General features: G+C 42.2%; 1 pseudogene; it reads left to right on the top strand.

Annotated features, from left to right (window-relative positions):
• Positions 1 to 3,010: 3,010 nt before the first annotated feature.
• LOC114610342 lies at positions 3,011 to 3,771 on the top strand (annotated as a pseudogene).
• Positions 3,772 to 3,973: the final 202 nt, after the last annotated feature.

The following is a 3,973-nucleotide window of genomic DNA, read 5'->3' as shown; positions in this document are numbered from 1 at the left end:
CTTTTGCCTGCTATGTGCACCATGTACAGAGAATACCTGAAGAGGCCAGAAGTGAACGTTGGAATACCTGGGGCTGGAGTCACAGATATTTGTCCTGGGAACAAACCCTGAGCCCTCTGTGAGAGCAGCAGATACTCTTAAATGCTGAGGCATCACTCCAGCCCCTTATCTGTTTCAATTCTTAAAATTGAGACTATCCCTTCAAACATATATTGGGACTAGCTGGCAGAAGCACATGGCAGCTTTTATAGGAGACACGAAGGTTCTAGTCAATGAGAACTCCAGCCCTACCATCCTTGCAGGGCTTCTGGACAACAGACTGCTGCCCTTCAAATGATGGGACATGCCCTGTATTCTCACTCACTTCAAACCTTCCTTTCCTCCAACTTCTGTATTTTGATGTTCTTTTTGTGGGGACCCTCTGCTTTGACTTTTTGTTTTCTGGTTTTTATTTTGTTTTTCTACTTTAGCCTTTCATTAAAATGAACCTAAAGAAATAGATATTTTAGTATATAAACATTTTTTTAAGTTGGCTGCATTTTATTACAAATTTGCAATATGCTGTAATAAATTTCAAATGGGTCTCCATCCAGTAGCAGGATCTTAGCATGAATCATAGAAGTTTTAAGGACTTTTTGATGTGTGCATAGAGTAGACTGGGGTGTCGGGGAAGTCATGGACTTTTTGTTTGCATGTGGTTCTCTATGTGATCTAAGATGTGCAAAAGATAGGACAAGTAGCTAAAGTCTACACCATTCTATTTACCTCTGCCACAGGACTGTGAGCCTGTCAGTTATTCTGGTGTGCTTTTCTAGTCTGGGAATGAAAACTCCTGGAGCCACTACCAATGTATAAAGCCTTGGACAAATTCAGAATTGAGGGAAACATTTAGCGTCTGAAAAATCCTATGCATAGGAGTTGTGAGGTACTAAGGCTTCTAAACCCAGTTCAGCCTTACATTAGCTGCGTGTGTATGTGTGTGTGTGTGTGTGTGTGTGTGTGTGTGTGTATAAAACTCAGGGCAAACTTTGCTCTCTCTAACTTCAACTTAGTTGTCTGAACAGCAGGAATATTAAACATAATTTTAATTCCTGATTGTTTCTTTAAATTGGAAGGGTCTGGTAAGTTAATGTGCACTTAAGTTGTTACTTGATACAATCCAGAATCAGCTGTGAGAAATCCCTCTGAGAATGTCTGAAGCATTATCTGGATTGTAGTACTGGGGCAGAGGGAGACCTAACCTCTGTGGGTGGCACCATTCCTTATGCAGGACATTTTGAACTATAGGAGAATGGAGAGAGCAAGCCTAGCACTAGCATGCATACATTAACTCATTGCTTCTGCTGTTGCAATGTGACTAGTTCTCTCAAGTTTCTGCATCACCTCCTTGCTCTGACGGACTGGATATTAGTTAAAATTTCTATTGATGTGATAAAACACCAAATGACACAAAACAATTTGGAATGAAAAGCATTTATTTAAGCCTACAATTGCACAACACAGTCCATCACTGAGGGAAATCAGGGTAAGAACCTGCAGGCGGGAACTGAAGCAGATGCCATGGAGGAATGTTGCATACTGGCTTGCTCTTCAAAACTTGCTCAGCCTGCCTTCTTGTGAAACCGAAGACCACCAGCCAGGAATATCACCATCCTCAATGGGTTGAGGCACCCTATATCAATCAATTAAAAAAATGCTTTACAGGTTTGCTCACAGGCCAGTCTGGTGGAGGAATTTTCTAAGTTGAGGTTTCCTCACTCCAAATTACTCTAGTTTATGTCAAGGTGACATAAAAACTACCCAGCACAGACAGTAACCTGGAATTGTAAGCTAAATGACCTCTCCTTTAAGTACATTTCAGGGGTATTTTATTACTACAGCAGGAAAAGAAACTCAGATATTGTCTTAGAGTTTTACTGTTGTAAACAGACACCATGAACAATATTTAATAGAGGCTGGCTTATATGTTCAGAGATTCAGTCCATTATCAAAGTGGGAGTATAGCAATGTCTAGCCAGGCATGGTGCAGGAGGAGCTGAGAGTTCTACATCTTTATCTGAAAGCTGCTAGGAGAAGACTAGCTTCTAGGCAGCTTGGATGAGGGTCTTAAAGCCCACACCCACAGTGACACTCCTACTTCAACAAAGCCACACCTACTCCAACAGGGCCACACCTCCTAACAGAGCCACTCTCTGGGCCAAACATATACAAACCATCACAGATACACTGTATGCAAAAAAACAGATAAAGAATTGCAAGCTCTTTAATAAGACTGAGACACCATCATTATCTCCAACATCTTTACCATCATCCTCATCATCTGTATTTCTTCTTGGATATGGTTTAGAGAGTAAATCTGAGTCAAGTTCTAAAGTAGCATCTTTGAAGTTGGGAGGCTTTACCATTCTGTGTTCTTTCCAGCATTGGGGCCCTAACCTGTGCATAGCAGGATGTTTTCCAGCATGCCTTGCCTTTCTCCACAGACACTTGTAGCATCCTTTCTCGACTGTTAAGAATAGAAAGTCTCTCTAGTCAGTGTTAGATCTTTATCACCACTGACCTAAAAGGCAACCCATACCCTAGATATCATTTGTAAAGAGAACAAAACAAAGCAAAACAAAGAAACAATTACGTTCTTTGGGGAGAATGTAATTGATCTCTCCAAATACCTGAGCAAGAATCAAATGATTCCTGAGAGCTCTCCAAGGAGCTGCTGGCCACGAATTGTTGTAGGAGAACCAGTGGTTGTGGGGAGCCATTTTCATTGGTGGTGTAGCCACTGGTAAGTTGGCTACGCTCATGCAAACAGGTCTAGTTAAGTTCACTATGTCACAAACAGTAACCAACAGGAAAGCAGGAGGAAGACTTGAGAAGAATTGATTCAGTAAGAGTGAGAAGGGATGAGAGGGGGTGCTAGGATTGAAAATGACCAACATACAGCAGATACATGTATGACATTATCAACAAATTTAAAAAGAGAAACATAACTCTTTCAGTTCCCAGTGCAGCCATGGCTTGCGGTACCAAGAAACATCTGAAGTGCGTAGCCACCCCAAAACATTGAATGCTGGGTAAGTTGAAACGTTGTGTTTGCATCCACTGGTCCTCACAAGCTGAGGGAATGCTTGCCTCTGATCATTTTCCTAAGGAATAGACTTAAGTATGCCATGACTGGAGATGAAATAAAAAAAGATTTACATGCAGCAATTCATTAAGATTGATGGAAAAGTCAGGACCGATATAGCCTACCCTGCTGGGTTTATGGATGTCATCAACACTGACAAGACTGGAGAGAACTCCTGTCTGATCTATGACACCAAGGGTTGCTTTGCTGTTCATCGTATTACACCTGAGGAGGCCAAGTACAAGTTGTGCAAAGTGAGAAAGATCTTTGTGGGCACAAAAGGAACCCCACATCTGGTGACCCATGATGCTCATACTATTCGATACCCTGATCCCCTCATCAAGGTGAATGACACCATTCAGATTGATATGGAGACAGGCAAAATAACTGACTTCATTAAGTTTGACACTGGGAACCTGTGTATGGTGACTGGAGGTGCTAACTTAGGAAGAATTGGTGTAATCACCAACAGAGGGAGACATCCTGGCTCTTTTGATGTGGGTCATGTGAAAGATACTGATGGCAACAGCTTTGCCACTCAGCTTTCTAACATTTTTGTTATTGGCAAGGGCAACAAACCATGGATCCACTTCACCATTGCTGAAGAGAGAGACAAGATGCTAGCAGCCAAACAGAGCAGTGGGTGAAATGGTCTCTAGGAGTCATGCTGGAGAAGTATTTGTCCCCTTCCTACAAGCCTTTCTAGGCAACGTGCTAGAGTAAACAGCATGATGAAACTGAGAGAGAGAGAGAGAGAGAGAGAGAGAGAGACAGAGAGAGAGACAGAGAGAGACAGAGAGACAGAGAGAGAGAGACAGAGAGAGAGAGACAGAGAGACAGAGAGACAGA

This window comes from Grammomys surdaster, unplaced genomic scaffold (assembly GCF_004785775.1).
Source record: "Grammomys surdaster isolate TR1022 unplaced genomic scaffold, NIH_TR_1.0 126036, whole genome shotgun sequence".
Taxonomy (NCBI): Eukaryota; Metazoa; Chordata; class Mammalia; order Rodentia; family Muridae; genus Grammomys; species Grammomys surdaster.
Note: the sequence above shows the minus strand (reverse complement) of the source record. Positions and strands in the feature narration are given on the sequence as shown.